The sequence below is a fragment of the Schistocerca serialis genome, chromosome 2, assembly GCF_023864345.2.
Source record: "Schistocerca serialis cubense isolate TAMUIC-IGC-003099 chromosome 2, iqSchSeri2.2, whole genome shotgun sequence".
Lineage (NCBI taxonomy): Eukaryota > Metazoa > Arthropoda > Insecta > Orthoptera > Acrididae > Schistocerca > Schistocerca serialis.
Genome location: NC_064639.1, coordinates 773,453,009 through 773,470,470, shown reverse-complemented (window position 1 = coordinate 773,470,470; position 17,462 = coordinate 773,453,009).

Below are 17,462 nucleotides of genomic sequence, written 5' to 3'. Positions count from 1 at the left end.
TCAGATTGCGACATTACTGTCACACATCTCTTTGCAATATTAACCCTAGGACGCCCAAGCCTTTTTTTCTAACTTGGATGCCTAAGGGGGGGGTTGGCTCTGATCACTAAGCGACTCAACTTCTGAGGTCATCAGTCGTCTAGAAGTTAGAACTAATTAAACCTAACTAACCTAAGGACATCACACACATCCATGCCCGAGACAGGATTCGAACCTGCGACCGTAGCGGTCGCACGGCTCCAGACTGCAGCGCCTAGAACCGCACGGCCACTCCGGCCAGCCCTAAGGGGGGGTTTCGGCGAGCCCACAGGTATTAAATACCGACGAAAAACTACAACTTTCAAAATGGTTTATGTGTTTTAACTAAGGCATTAGTTTATAAATGTTGTTAATTGTTATAAATACTGGATTGAGTGAATAAAAAATTGACATATTACAATACAAAATACAGATGCGTTCATACACAGTAGACTACTCTGAGTCCTCAACTTCAAGGCAAGAGACACACTTCACAATTTTTTCTGAATGTGTGTTACACACATGTTTATGATACTGTCCACAATACTGTTTTGGTTTACTTAGATTGTTGTACTTCTGCTTCTTTGTTTTAGCTTCTCTTACACAAATATGGCACCGACCTTTCCCTGCAGGAGGCTGACGTGCTTCTGTTGTCACTTCTTTGATTTTCTTTTGTAGAATAGTCTCCATTGATTGAACATCGTTATCAGAACTTGCCCTTATTTTACAGACAGAATGGAATAAATTTCGCATGAGGACCATACGTGGCATGTATTTACCCATTCCGCAACGATTATAAGCTGTTTTGAACACCAAATGTTTTCCTACGCCGTTTTGCACAGGGTACCTTCACATTTTGGCCCAAACCGTGGAATGCACTGATTTTCGAGAAACATTTGTTGAATATAATTAGCGTTTTGTTTATAGTTTTAAAATTTCTTTAAAAAGGTAATACAGAGCTGTTTTAACCTAAATACTCTGTGTGATTGTCTGAGTAGTGTAGTCTACGAAATAATTAGACATAATATAGGATTTTCTATACTGCCTTTTATTGCCTACTTTAGGTTAATGTAATATCTTTTTGCTTTCCGTTTTTAATCAGTTATAATGACTAAACTTTGTGATTAATGATTGTTGGTAAACCTCCGCATTAGCTCTAATTCTATGATTTTCTAGTTTTCGTCATTTCACGAGACATTTCCGCAGGGAAGTAATACACACATCAAAAAAAGTTTTGCATCACCCCGGTTCCCAGAACTCCTGAAGATAAACGTTGCCTACGGATATTGTATCATAGACACAGTCCCTTTGACTGTTTAGAGATGTCACTAAACCCGCCCAAAAATGTAAACAACCATGCATGAGAAGCGCCTACTAGACGGAGGGCGTCCGACAGCCTATCAGTTCCAGTCATACCACCAGGAAGGAGGTATACGACTCGTGTTGTCTGTAGTTCACGCCTAGACAGTCCATACCGCGGTTCGATTTCGTCCGCATTGTTACTCTGTGCCAGGTAGGGCTCTCAACAAGGAAAGTGTCCAGGCGTCTCGGAGTGAACCAAAGCGTTGTGGTTCGGACATGGAGGAGATACAGAGAGACCGGAACTACCGGTGACATGCCTCGCTCAGGTCGCCCAAGGGCTACTACTGCAGTCGATGACCGCTACCTACCGATTATGACTCGCATGAACCCTGACAGCAGCGCAGCCATGTTAAATAATGCTTTTCGTGCAGCCACAGGACGTCGTGTTACGACTCAAACTGTGCGCAATAGGCTGCATGATGCTCAACTTCAGTCCCGACGTCCATGGCGCGGTCCATCTTTGCAACCACGACACCATGCTGCGCGGTACAGATGGGGCCAACAACATGCCGAATGGACCGCTCAGAATTGGCATCACGTTCTCTTCACCGATGAGTGTCGCATATGCCTTCAACCAGACAATCGTCGGAGACGTGTTTGGAGGCAATCTGACCAGGTTGGACGCCTTAGACACTCTATCCTGCTGTTTTAGTGTGGCATTATTGGGGCTGACGTACGCCGCTGGTGGTCATGGAAGGCGCCGTAACGGCTACACGATACGTGAATGCCATGTTCCGACCGGTACTGCAACCATATCGACATCATATTGGCGAGGCATCCGTCTTCCTGGGCGACAATTCGTACCTCCACCGTGTACATCTTCTGAATGACTTACTACAGGATAACGACATCGCTCTACTAGAGTGGCCAGCGTGTTATCCAGACATGAGCCCTATCAAACGTACCTGAGATAGATTGAAAAGGGCTCTTTATGGACGACGCGACCCACAAACCATCTACGCCGAATCGCCGATAAGGACAATCTGGACCAACAGTGCCTTGATGAACTTGTGAATCGTATGTAACGACGAATACAGGCATGCATCAATGCAAGAGGACGTGCTACTGGGTATTAGAGGTACCGGTGTGTTTAGCAATATAGACCACCACCTCTGAAGGTCTCGCTGTATGGTGGTACAACATGCAACGTGTGGTTTTCATGAGCAATAAAAAGGGGGGAAATGATGTTTATGTTGATCTCTATTCCAATTTTCTGTACAGTTTCCGGAACTCTCGGAACCGAGGTAATGCAAATTTTTTTTTGGTGTGTGTATATTGCACGGCTCTTCCTGGAGCGTACTGTCTCGCAATTTCAGTACCGGACCTCTTCCTGATGCGCAACGGCGCTCTTATAGGGTCTGCCACTTGCGTTTTTTGAACATTTCAGTAATGCTATCGAGGTTAAGTTAACGATGTTCGGTCTAGGGCATTGCAGTCATGGACTGTGCGGCTGGTCCCGGCGGAGGTTCGAGTCCTCCCTCGGGCATGGGTGTGTGTGTTTGTCCTTAGGATAATTTAGGTTAAGAAGTGTGTAAGCTTAGGGACTGACGACCTTAGCAGTGAAGTCCCATAAGATTTAACACACATTTGAACATTTTTTAAACGATGTTGCTGGTCGTGAGATGAAGTCTATCTCTTCAGTTAATCCAACCTGGTAACGTTCCCAGATAGATGAGCAGTAGTCAAGATTCTGTGCAACAATTGCTTCTTAAGTCATTTCTTACGTGGCTAAATTACTGCCTACAATCTGCTTTTCCTACTATTTGATTTACGTTATCATTCCATCTTAGATGTCTCGGTTTGGTTAATTTTCCCGTGATCTTTCTCCAATGGTAATCGTACAGTAGTGAATTTCTTCGCGTAGTATTGTGCAATACGTTAAATTTATTTGCTTTCAGGCTCAAGTACCAGTCCATGCAGTTGCTGGTCTAATCTGAGTACGGAGGTTTTCGCGTAACTTCTGCTGGGATGTTAAACTGTCACTGGTCAAAGAACAAAAAGAGCAGGGTTAGCAATACTTGCTCACCCGTTGTTAATTAATATTTCACTTTCAATAACGTGTAACGTTCCGGGATGACGTAAACTCGCCAATCGAGGGTTTAAGTATCCATGCACCTAGAGATCTGTCATTTCATTTGTCTCTTGAAAATATTTACTTGTTGAAATATCGGTGGTTGTCGAGGACATAACACGCTGCGCTCCCCGTAGGTTATTTGAGCATTCGACACGGCAGGAAAAGCTCAAATTTCACGTCACAGGACATCGTCGTCCTTGCTGATCGCTTACAGTAGTATCATTGCTTACTGCTGCGGCACTTGAATTAGACTCATAAAGCAAATTAAAATGTGTAGTCCATACCCATATGCCTCCTCGGAATTTGACGGACCGTGGCTTTACTGAATAGCTTGAGGCATACAATTCAGTAAGTAAGGTCACGATCGATTTCTTTCTCCACCTCGGTTCAATGCTCTCAACAATTACAGGGCATTTTTAAATCGTGCCCTTCCTTCCTTACTGTGTCGACGCCGTTTCGCCTCAAATTCGACTCTCTTCGATGGTCGTCAGTGTGTGGGAGAAGTATAAGTTTGTAAAAAATTCACCTTGTTGATTCAGAGCGTTAGTGCAAAAGTAACTTAATGTCAGTTGCACTGCAAAGGCATAGAAGTAATTGAGTCAAAGGACACTCAGTAAACTGTACGCGGGGGGAAAACTGAGTTGAAGCGCAACGTATTCTAAACCGAGGGCCCACACGCAAACCTGACAGAATGAATAATTACGGCGCCTGAACGCCGAGTCACTTCTTCTAGACTACTCTCATCCACCGCTTCACTATGCAGTCGCCCATGGCTTCATACGGTGATCTTCTGCTGCCTCGTAATGGTGGCTTTCAACCTGTACCGAGCGAGGTGGCGCAGTAGTCATCACATGGACTCGCATTCGCGAGGACGACGGATCAAACCCGCAACCGGTCGTCCTGATTTAGGTTTCCATTGATTTTCCTAAATCGCTTCGGGCAAGTGTCGGGATGGTTCCTGTGGAAGGGACCGGCGGACTACCTTCTCCATCCTTCCATAATCCAGTGAGACGAAGACCTCGCTGTTTGGACCCCCCCCCCCCCCCCTTCCGAATCAAACAACCAACCAGTCTACGTGTACGAAAAACACACCCTCTTCCTGCAGGATAACTGGAACGAATTTGGCACCTGTTTATGCGTAACGCTGGGGAATAAGTAGGCACACTTGCAAGAATACCGTGCTACCCTTAAAAATGTCCTCATAGAAGAAAATTTCAGTCCCAGTAAGTACCAACGAAGAACTACGTCACGTTCCACGAACATATTCGCTTGTATTATCCGCGACACGAAATCGTGTTTGCATTTGGCTGCAATGTGTTCATCTCCAAAGACATCCTGAGTGACCACTAATCATCTTTTGAGGAAGGATTTGCTTCAGTTTGAGCAACAGTGTTATCTGAATACGCATGAGTCTCTTTATACTTGAACGCCAGCTCCCTGAATGTAATTTCATCCTGTTTTCTGGACGTCCCGATCTGGTGACAGCGACTTGATAAGCTGTCATGTCGATTCCGACTATCGTATTTTCCGAGTGATTCCTCCATTTTCGAAATTTTAGAGACAGGAGTGATACGTATACCTTAATGCGTCACTGTAGCTGTATACCAAATGCATCACGCTTTTTCTTAGTGTGCATTCAGTTTTCTAACTTCTTATTTGCAGGGCACATACCTATTTATACCTCATCCGTCTTTTCACTTTACGTATCTGCCACTGTATCCATATGGAATTCTGTGGCCGGCCGCGGTGGTCTAGTGGTTCTAGGCGCGCAGTCCGGAACCGCGGGACTGCTACGGTCGCAGGTTCGAATCCTGCCTCGGGCATGGATGTGTGTGATGTCCTTAGGTTAGTTAGGTTTAAGTAGTTCTAAGTTCTAGGGGACTGATGACCACAGAAGTTAAGTCCCATTGTGCTCAGAGCTATTTGAACCATTTTTGAATTCTGTGGGTTGCCGAATTGCTTGTCAGATTCAGTGAGAAGGCGGTAGAGTTGAACTTTGAGGCTGGATTCAAATTAGCTGGATTCTCACTTCTCAGACTCTAGGGCACTTCGAACTCAGGCTGTTATACATGCTCTAGAGTATTTCAGGAGGAATAATAAATAAGGAACAGGTGGTAGTGTAAAGTAAGTGTAATACGATATTCCATATAACGTCTGTCAGATTTCGATTGTTTACGGAGATACAGCTAGTTATCACGATGTATTTACCTTTCGTGTGTTGGTGTTTCAATTTCTATGATTTTACGGAAAGATGTAACTGCCGTTTGGCTGCATGATATGCTTTATTATTCGAGCTAGATTACAGCCTTAGACCTCTTTCAAGTGTTACAAATGTCAGAAATCATCTGATTTGTGTGAAACACAAGTCACATCTGACTAGTGCGGACTACAAGTCATCACTAAAATATAGATTGATCAGCCAAAATATTATGGCCACCGCCCACTCCAACGTTGGATGCCGTGGCGTTGCGGACACGTGACTCAATAACAAAAGTATGTGAGCGGAAACGACACGGGCGGGGTATCAATCTAGCGAAGATATGGGGTGCAAATGGGGAAATCCATTGAGGAAAGCGACTCTGACAAAGGGTAGTTTATTATTACATTGAGACTCTGAACGAGTATCTCGAAAACGGCGAAGCCGGTCGAGTGTTCACGTGCTACTGTCGGGAGCATCTACGGAAAGAGGTAGAAGGACAGTGAAACAAACAGTAGGAGCTCAGTGGTTGGACTTCCACGGCTCTTCACAGGTGTGGTTTGGAGGCTTGTCTGATCAGTGAACTAGGACAGATAGTGATCTGTGGCATCTCTGCGAAAGAGCACAATGCTGGTGCACGCACAAGTGTTTCGGAGCACACCGTTCATCGTACTTTGTTGAACATGAAGCTCCGCGGTAGAACACTACTACGTGTTCCCATATTGGCCCAACGGCATCGTCAATTACGATTGCATTGGACACTGGACTATCTGAATACGACCGTCGATCAATGGAAACGTGCCGACTCTTTGGGTGAATCATATTTTTGCTACACTAGGTCGATGGTCGTCTCCACAAACGCCGTCATTGAGATGAACGGCGGCTCGAAACGTGCAACGCACCACGGACACAGGCTGGTGGGAGCAATATCACGCTGTGGGAGACATTCTCCTGCGCTTGCATGGGATCGGTGGTAGTAATCGAAGACAAGCCGACAGCCGCGAACCTCCTGCATCCCTTCACACTTGAAGTCTTTGAGCAGTATAATTGTCCGTGTCTGGGTGCCAGAACTGTGCTACAGTGGCTTGGGGAGCATTATGGAGGACTCTCGTTTATGTCTCGGACGCCAAATTCACTTGGTGTAAATTCTATAGAACTCATTTGGATCGCTGTCGGTCGCCATAATTGCGTACACAAGTCAGCGGCCGATTATTTACGAGAATTACGTGACCTGTGCGAAGACGTCTAATACCACACACCTCCACAGACCTACCAGCAAATTGTCAGATCCCTGAAGCGCAGAATCAGCTACGTATTTCGTTCGAAAGACTGACAAACAAGCTATTAAACAGGTTGTCATAACTGTTATGGCTCATCAGTGTATATCTTCGGTATATAACCAAAGAAATACATTTTAGCAGTGATGTGTGTTCCACACAAGTCAAATGATTTCTTACGTTCGTAACACTTGAAAACGGCCTAAGGCTGGAATCTAGATCGTATGAGAAAGCATGTCATACAACCAAATGGCGGTTATATCTTTCAGTAAGTTTTATACGACTGTGGATCTACGTGAAGGAAAAATATCGATTGCTATGAGTATATTTATCGATTGTGTACTTTTTTTACGTTTAGGCCGTGAAGCTGCGCTTGAGTTTACGTAATTTCATTTTTCAGCTGCGAATGTGACAGCTGTTTGTTGGCCATTTCTACCGTATCGTTTAAGAATCGTATTTTCAAAGGCTTAATACGGCACTATGGTATCTATGTGCGGATTCTGTAATGGGGCGATACTGCTGCTTGTAGAGAATGTGGTAAATGATTTCCTAACCGCAGAGTACCAGATTCAAGAGTGTTTGTCTGTGTTTCCACTAAACTGCACGAGACTGGCGCATTGCTCAGCAGTCATATTTCATCTGAACGTGCAAATGAACAGAGCATGGATGAAAGTTCTGTTGGTAGAACTCAGTCTTGCAATAAGCACACATAGCATTTTTACAAATTACAATGTTACGAACAGGAATGTTGTGGACATTACATGTGCATGGCCTTCATAATTACTATTGACAGCAGATGCAACACCATCGAGGAGATGAAGATAGATTTTTCAGTCCTCGCGTGACGGTCTCAATAACACTCGTAACTGACAGTGGTGAGCCATACACTCTTGTGGAGACATATTTTCAAGAAGATTTCTCCGTAAATTCGCCCTGTATGTATGATAGTCAGGCGACTGAATCTGTTGTGTTACCGCCTCGTCTTCAGAACAGTCTCGTAGCGTATTAAAAGAGCCCTTTGGCTATAAGAATGGGCATGTTCTTCCGTCATAATGGGCCCCTCCCCTCCACGTTGTAGTCACCTGGTAATACGTCATTTGAACTTAATATTCCAGAGTAGGTAGAGTGGCAGAAATGCTCACTTTGAAAGATGTAATAAAATTGTGGCTGAAACTGTGATTGTTATTTACACACACATCTAATGTTTGATTACAAAGAAGTATATGTGACTAACTTAAATATATAAGGGGTGATGAAAAACTTTCCGTTTGAGGGCATTGCCGCAGCATATATGCAACGTAGTGCGACACCGATGCATGTATATAAGGGCAGACATGTAGGCAGGGGGTTAGTAGCTATTCGTGTCTTTCTGACGTGTGTGCGGTAAATGTGAAAACGTGAGCTATGGCGACGTAATTACCAAATGCGTCCAAACAGCACCAACATGCTGTTATACTTTTCGTGGCTGCCGAAGGACAAAACCGGTAGGATCCATCGGAGAATGAACGGTGTTTATGGGGCAGCCCGTCAGTCGAAAACTAGCGTTGCGCAATGGGGCACAAGTTATTCGACAAGAGGTGCTGCTGCCTCACGATAACTCACGTTCCCACTTCGCAGATGTCGTAACGCGAAAGTCAAGCCAACTCAAGTCGGAGACACTCGAGCACTCGCCTTATAGTCCTCATCCCTCCCCATGCTATTATCACGCCTTTAGACCTTTAAAAGAGGCCTTGAAGGATCGAAAATTCCAGTCGGACGAGGATGTCCAGCAGGTAGTTATGGACTTACTCACGCAGCAGAACACAATGTCTTACCAAACGGCTATCTTCAACCTAGTGCGAAGTGTGAGATGTTAGCCTCAATGCTGACGACGATTTTGCCTCATCATTGGCATACCGATTCTGGACTGTACTGTCTTCGAAGGTAACCTTTTTGATCGCTCATCGCTCCTTATATACTCTAAGGGAAAAAAAAAAGGTTGCATGAAACAAAGTATCCGAATAGGACAGATATAGGTAGACGTACGTTTACAGACAAACAGATGACTAAAATTTCTGATAAGTTGTTTAATTTACTCAATAGAAGGAACGTCACAAATTGAGCAAGTCAATAGCGCATTGGCCCACTTCTGGTCTTTATCCAAACAGCTATTCGGCTTGACACTGACTAATAGAGTTTTTGCATGTCGTCCTGAGGGATATCGTGTCAAATCCTGTCCAACTGGCGTATTAGATTGCCAAAATCCGGCGCTGTCCATAATGCTTCAAACACTCTCAGTTGGGGAGAGATCTGGTGATCTTGCTCGCTTAGGTAGTGATTGACAACCATGAAGTTAAGTAGCGTCATGTGCCGGAGGGCATTATCTCCCTGAAGCGTAGGCCCACGATGGCTTGCCATGAATGGCAACAAAACGGCACACAGAATATCGTCGGAGTACTACTATGAAGTAAGGCTACCGCGTATGAGAACCAAAGGGGCCCTGCTAGGAAATAAAATGGCACTCCTGGTTGTCGGGCCGAATGGTGGATGGCTGTCTTGGGTCGCCTCTAGGCACGTCTTCGCTGGTCGTCGGGACTCTGTTCGAAGCGGAACTCATCACTGAAGACAGTTGTACTCCAGTTAATGAGGTTCCAGACGCTGATGAACAGTGAAGATGTGTCGAGACGCCCTAGACAGCGGAGAGGTACCAACGTAACTGTCACCGTCCATACGGCCTGACAGCCAGGAGTGATGGTTCGGGGGTTTTATTTCATAATAGGACCACTGTGGTTGTCATTCGCGGAACCCTTACAGCACAACGGTACATCGACGATATTCTACGGCACGTTCTGTTGTCCTTCATGGCAAACTATCCTGGGCATTCAGCGAGATTATGCTCTTCCGTACAAGGTGATAGTTTCTATTGCTTGTCTTCGTGCTTGCCAAACCCCACTTTGACCAGCAAGGTCGCCGGATCTCTCCCAATTAGCCGCGCGCGGTACCCGCTCGTTCTGAGGCGCCTTGTCACAGCCCGCGCGGCTGCCCCCGTCGGATGTTCGAGTCCTCCCTCGGGCATGTGTGTGTGTGTGTGTGTGTGTGTGTGTGTGTGTGTGTGTTGTCCTTAATATAAGTTAGATTAAGCAGTGCGTAAGCTTAGGGACCGATGACCTCTGCAGTTTGGTCCCATAAGACCTTACCACAAATTTCCAATTTTTTTTTCTCTCCCTATTGAGAAAGTTTGGAGCATCATAGGCAGAATCTGCCAACCACCTCGGGATTTTGATGCACCAGTTGGATAGAATTTGGCATAATATCCCTCACGAGGACATTCAACAAATTTGTCAGCCAATGCCAAGGCGAATACCCTCTTGCATAAGGGCGAGAGGTGGACCAACGTGTTACTGATTTGCACAATTTGTGAAACTCTTTTACAGACTTGCTGAAATTGTGAAACTCTGTTCCTTGAATAAATCATCCACTTTTGCTGAAATTGTAATCATTTGTTTGTCTGTACATCATGTTTATCGATTTCCGTCCCATTCGGATAATTTCTTCGGGGTGCGTTGGTTTTTTGTCCTAGAGAGTAGAAGTGAGTGGTAATGGTAATGAATATAGAAATTCTTCCAGTCCATGTGTGGCATAACAGCAAACCAGTGGTTAACAGTATTGGTTAAAAACAGTCTTGGTTGCAAAATTTATTATTTTTATTTTTCAACGACGCGTTTCGCCTTATTTAGGCATCTTCGGGTTATCTTTTCTAGATGGACGCGAGAGGCACCAAGATCTGAATAACGCCTTCCCGTTCACAGGAGCGAACGGGAACGCGTTATGCAGATCTTGGTGCCTCTCGCGTCCATCTAGAAAAGATAACCCGAAGATGCCTAAATAAGGCAAAACGCGTCGTTGAAAAATAAAAATTCCAACCAAGACTGTTTTTAACCAATACTGTAATGAATATACATCAGACTAATGCTTATTTGTCCGACTAATGAAAATTTGAACGCAGCGTAATCGATTTACTTTCGTTTTAACTCTGACACACCTCATATCTGTAGCTCAATTTTGTTCATAATTCCTTTTAACTCCACAAGTTTTACACGTTTTAACAGCATTGCAACATTGGGAATGTGTATTAACTTTGTGGTAGCACAGATATTTGTCACCTAACTGTGATTTAAGGAATTAGTTATTGCCAATAGAACTGAACAACATAAGGACTTCGTCAGATTAAAGATTTGGTACACTGCAAATTCCCTTCGCCACACATTAAGCGTTGCCTGCGTAAGCTCTGCTCGGTCAGTTACTTCAAATCATATTTATTTCACTGTGTGCAATAGCATGGGTAAAGCTAGCATTCTATATAACTAGCTTTCATGTGCGAAATAAAACGGAAAGTAAAATTTAAGACTGATGCCAGTGTACATCCTTGTTCTAACGGACTTTCCCTACTTCGTCCCTTAATGTTTCGTAATTACCTGTCTTTTGCAATTTAACTGACTGTTGATTAGGCTTAGCTTTCGTTATTTAAAAGAATTTCCTTAGAACACAGTGCACCATTCAACAGTCATGAACAGTCATGAACAGTCAAGCCACCAAATTAATGTGTAGAATGTCAAACCAAACACCTTTCAGCCGTCCAATTTTCAAACTGTTATTTTATTGGGATACCAACTTCGGCGATATATTTCACCATCTTCAGCCGTTTATATGTCATGTAGCCCTTAAGCAAGGGAAGGATAATATGACACTGACGTGTAGGGAGATTCCAACCTTGGTTCCAGTCAAAGTAGAGGCCAGCGCTCAAAGACTGGTATCTGTAGATTTCTGCTTGACACAGCGATCACTTCAAACATAATCTGACGACTATCGAAAGATTATGTTTGAAGTGATATCTGTATCAAGCAGAGATCTACAGATACCAATCTTTGAATGCTGGCCCCTATTTTGATCAGAACCGAGGTTGGAGTCTTCCTGCACGTCGATCACAATCATACAATACTTTGTTTCACCTACTTGAGGGCTATATGATATATAGAGGGGTCTAAAGATGGCGTGATATATCGCCGAAACTGGTAGCCCAATAAAATAGCAGTTTGGAAATTAGACGTCTGAAAGGTGTTTGACTTGACATTCTGTACTGAACAGCAGTGTCCCGCAACCATCTCTGAAAAGATGGACATACAGAGATATTAATTTATGGTTGTGTGTTCTCCTTCCGGTGGCTAGGTAGCAATAAACTGATATTATCTGACAGTTAAACTCACTTCATAATTTTGTTACCATACGCCAACCGGTAGGTTGCAGTCTGTCTATTCGCTTTGACCACAATATTTGAGAATACCTTAAAGAAGCAGTGGTTTGCCTGCCCTTATCTTACGTATTCGCTTGCTGTTAATCACTAACGGTCGTCATTCGAATTTGTAATCGAATTCTCAGTCTCAGGACGTAAGATTTCGCTAACGTTGTCATTGTTGTCATGAGAAATGGAGCACAAATTGCTGCATTCCTTCGTTCTGTCCTTCTGCGAAAATAGCGCCTACTTGCCGTTCTTACGTAGTATGTGCATTAGGTGAGCAACAGTGTATAAAGTATGACAAATGTATTTACTGCTAAACCGCGTGCAAAACTGTTTCGTACCCGCTACTAGTTTTCTACGTTAAACAGTTTACCCCTGTAATTTAGCGAAAGTATTACAATGTTTTCATTTTTTTGGGGATAGTTTATTGGTTTACTTGAAATTTAGGAGGAGGGTATAGTCCGTAGAAAATCTCCAGAATGCGTCGTGACACTGGAATGTACTGTCCGGTGATTTGAAACTTCCTGAAAGGTCAGATTGTGAGCTGGATCGGGACATGAACCTGAGAGTTTGGTTTTTTGTGGCCAAGTTCTCTACCGACTGAGGTACCCGAGCACGACTCACGACGCGTCCTCAGAGCTGCACTGGTAGACGGTGGTGGTGGAACTGCTGCTAGGAGAATGAGTCGTTCTGGGCAGAGCATTTGGTCGAGAAAACCAAGGTCCCAGTTCCATGTCCTTATCCAGCACTTGGTTGTAGCCTACCAAGAGGTCTTAAACCAGCGCACAGTCCCCCGAAAACCGGGAACTGTTTCTGGAAACAATCCGCAGGATCGTGGCTATGCCAGTTCTGTGCAGTTTGAAAGTATCATAGATAAAATTAACTTTAAAAGTGAAAGTATCCAACCAAACTTGTTTCCTTTTTAATTAGTGAAAGTATCAAATATAAAATTGTTCAAAATTAATTATTCAACAAACCTGCATCTGACTGTGTCTACGAACTTGTTTCTTGCACTCCTCCATTTTTGCCAGTAATGAAACATGTGTTTGACTCAGCAATCAAGTTTAAGAGAATAATGCCGTTTGTGCAATGGCATTACGATGGTACTGAAATATTAACTTTGGCCTTGATGTTTACTTAGTCAAATTATATCTTGCCTTGAATAATGAAAGTAGTGCAATGGCATAAAATTAGTTATTTGAAATAACTTTGCTCTGATGACTTCAGTTATACCAAAAACTATTTCAGACCATGAAATGCACATATATATTGCATAAAGACCTCATTTTCATTACGTTCTTTCATTGGTGGGTAACTTTACTTCACTACTCATTTTCATATTCAATACAAGCAAAGGATGTGGATTATGATTCAGGCTGTTAGATTTATACACAATGTTGATCAGAGTACATATATAAACTACTGGCCATCAAAAATGCTACACCAAGAAGAAATGCAGATTACAAACGGGTATTCATTGGGCAAATATATTACAGTAGAACTGAGATGTGATTACATTTTCACGCAGTTTGGGTGCATAGATCCTGAGAAATCAGTACCCATAACAACCACCTCTGGCCGTAATAATGGCTTTGATACGCCTGGGCATTGAGTCAAACAGAGCTTGGATGGCGTGTACAGCTACAGCTGCCCATGCAGCTTCAACACAATACCACAGTTCATCAAGAGTAGTGACTGGCGTATTGTGACGAGCCAGTTGCTCGGCTACCATTGACCAGACGTTTTCAATTGGTGAGAGATCTGGAGAATGTGCTGGCCAGGGCAGCAGTCAAACATTCTCTGTATCCAGAAAGGCCCGTACAGGACCTGCAACATGCAGTCGTGCGTTATCCTGCTGAAATGTATGGTTTCGCAGGGATCGAATTAAGGGTAGAGACACGGGTAGTAACACATCTAAAATGTAACGTCCACTGTTCAAAGTGCCGTCAGTGCGAACAAGAGGTGACCGAGACGTGCAACCAATGGCACCCCATACCATCACGCTTGGTGATATGCCACTATGGCGATGACGAATACACGCTTGCAATGTGTGTTCACTGCGATCTCGCCAAACACGGATGCGACCATCATGATGCTGTAAAGAGAACCTGGATTCATCCGAAAAAATGACGCTTTGCCATTCGTGCACCCAGGTTCGTCGTTGAGTACACCATCGCAGGCGCTCCTGTCTGTGATGCAGCGTCAAGGGTAACCGCTGCCACGGTCTCCGCGCTGATAGTCCACGCTGCTGCCAAAGTCATCGAACTGTACGTGCAGATGGTTGTTGTCTTGTAAACGTCCCCATCTGTTGAGTCAGTGATCGAGACGTGCCTGCACGATCCGTTACAGCCATGCGGATAAGAAGCCTGTCATCTCGATTGCTAGTGACACGAGGCCGTTGGGATTCAGCATGGCGTTCCGTATTACCCTCCTGAAACCACTGATTCCGTATTCTGCTAACAGTCATTGGATCTAGACCAACGCGAGCAGCAATGTAGCGACACGATAAACTGCAATCGTGATAGGCTACAATCCGACCTTTATCAAAGTCGAAAACGTAATGGTACGCATATCTCCTCCTTACACGAGGCATCACAACAACGTTTCACCAGGCAACGCCGGTCAACTGCTGTTTGTGTATGAGAAATCGGTTGGAATCTTTCGTCATGTCAGCACTTTGTAGGTGTCGCCACCGGCGCCAACGTTGTGTGAATGCTCTGAAAAGCTAATCATTTGCATATCACAGCATCTTCTTCCTGTCGGTTAAATTTCGCGTCTGTAGCACGTCATCTTCGTGGTGTGGCAATTTTAATGGCCAATAGTGTATATGTGTATATTAAAATTTTATGTCATACACAGAATCTACCATTTCCAACATTTTTGTAACTCGAATCAGTCTTACAAAAATTTTACAAAACGCTTACTGCGTCAAATCTTGGACATACAAATCCTAACTCTGAACATTATCTAACAAAAACCATTTTGAAATCATTGTATAGTTTCTCTCATTAACGTACTAAAGTTTGCTCAATGTATACTATGCAGCGCGAATCCGATCTTAAAGCTGTCACCACACGTATGCTTTCTCAAAGCACCTAGCTGCGACTCACTGTTTTTTACTGCACGCGCCCGGCTTCCTTAACCATCAAAGATCCTCCTGCTCAAAGATATTATACTCATTCCACCTGGCGGTTGGCAACTATCGACTTTATTTTCTGCATCTACCCTGATCAGACCTTAGCACATACATTTCAAGTTTCCCTCCTTACAGGAGTGCTAGTCTCGCAAAGCATGTCAGGAGAAGCAGTGCTAAGTTTGGAAGGTAGGAGAGAACATACTGGCGGGTGTCAGGCTGTGAAGGTGAGTAGCTCACTCGCTGTAGCACCCGACAGCGAAAGGCAAACGTCCCAGGTTCGAGTTCCTGCCAGGCAGACAGTTTTAATCCAACAGGATGTAGACTGCCTGTTCAGCAAACAGTCTATACACACAGAATATGTAAACTAAACACTCAGCTAACGTTGTTGGAGCATCAGTAGCTACTATTAGACCCTTCAGAGTGCTCTTGCACTATTTAGTGGTTAGTGCGTACTCATACACATGTTTACGAAACTAGTAAAACTCTTTTTACTCGCGTTCCATTGATACTGAAAATGATGCAGCAACTGGGACAGAAAAAAATGGCACATCCGACATGGTAGCACTTAACTCTCGCATCCAATGAAATAATCATCACCGAAATCGTTATCTGCCCTTCTAGTTAGACAGCAGGTCTCATCATGTGTGAATTATAGCTAAGCGCAGAAGAAAAGCGAATAAGAATTACCAAAGTAAAAATGCTATTTCTTCCACTGTCCTCAGAGTTTAAAATACGAGGAACTCGCGTCCTGCCTACTCGAAAGCTTTAAGCGGAGAAACAGAATAATTCTGCATTGAAAATAACGAAGCGGAAATGAGAACAAAAATGGTTTTTGAAAAATGTTCCCTTTTGGACTTCCGACTAACTTATTAAAATGCAGCAGGATTTTATGTGCCAAGAGGGGGCGAGTATGCAAATTATGAGTTATTCGTCTGACTAAAGGGCTTGAAGATTCTGTAGCTAACGGCACAATATTTTCCAACGATTGTAGGCTGCAAAGAGCAGGAATATTTCTTACGTAGCTCTTATTGCAAGCTCGTAGAAGCTGTGAGTTCATCTGTGCGGAACGCCTGCGATTTATCACACGGAAGAAAGAATTTCCAACGAATTAAGAGAAAATGATGCAGGGAGGCAAAAGAGGTCGCCGTTGAAGCTGGAAACACAGTTTCCATTCCTATTAATCCAGCTACCGTGTAATTCAATACCATCGTAGTTTCTTCTATATAAACGTTTTTATTTCAACCAACAGAATGTTTGTGACATAGCAACTCTGTGGGCTATTAAAAAATTTTCTTACACGTTAACCTTTCGGTGTATTTTTCATGAATCAAAGTTTGCAAGTAAGCGTACTAATGTTTGTATGATGAAATGGATTGTTTTCTTATTGAGAAGTTAAATAATGTTAGTTCTAAGCTTGTTGTGAGTAGACACTCTGGCCTAGTATAGGCGATGCAATATTGTCGAAGGATGTATTGAACTGGCATCTGCATTCTCATTGGGCATGTAAGCGCGCAGCAGCTGAGTGCAGTGCAGAGGAGAACGCAGCAGAGTTTTGAGAGAGACAGTCGAGTCAAATGGTTCAAATGGCTCTGAGCACTATGGGTCTTAACATCTGAGGTCATCAGTCCCCTAGAACTCGGAACGACTTAAACCTAACTAACCTAAGGACATCACACACATTCACGCCCGAGGCAGGATTCGAACCTGCGGCCGTAGCGGTCGCGCGGTTCCAGACTGAAGAAGTCGAGTCGTGTGGGGGCTCAATTGTTGAGAATGGTCGTAACGCAGTGGTGCTAAATACGTAATGGCTCGGCGAATAATTTGGTGTGGACGGGCGAAGTATATGGCATTAAATGGGCGCAGCTTAATTACCGCAGGTGTATGAAAATCAACTTGAGGAGTACTTGGGCCCAATTTCATTTCTTACCGAGCTACAAGGAGAAGAGCCTCTGCCACACATGGTCAACGAACAGTGCTCTACCTTGCACCGACGACATCTCAACCTGAAGTAAACTCCAACTAATAACTTGGTCAGACTCTATGCGGCTAACCAGCATAGTAGTTCATTTCATGTTTGAGAAATACCGAGTTAGGCTAAAGTGTTGACCTTCAGTTTTACCTAA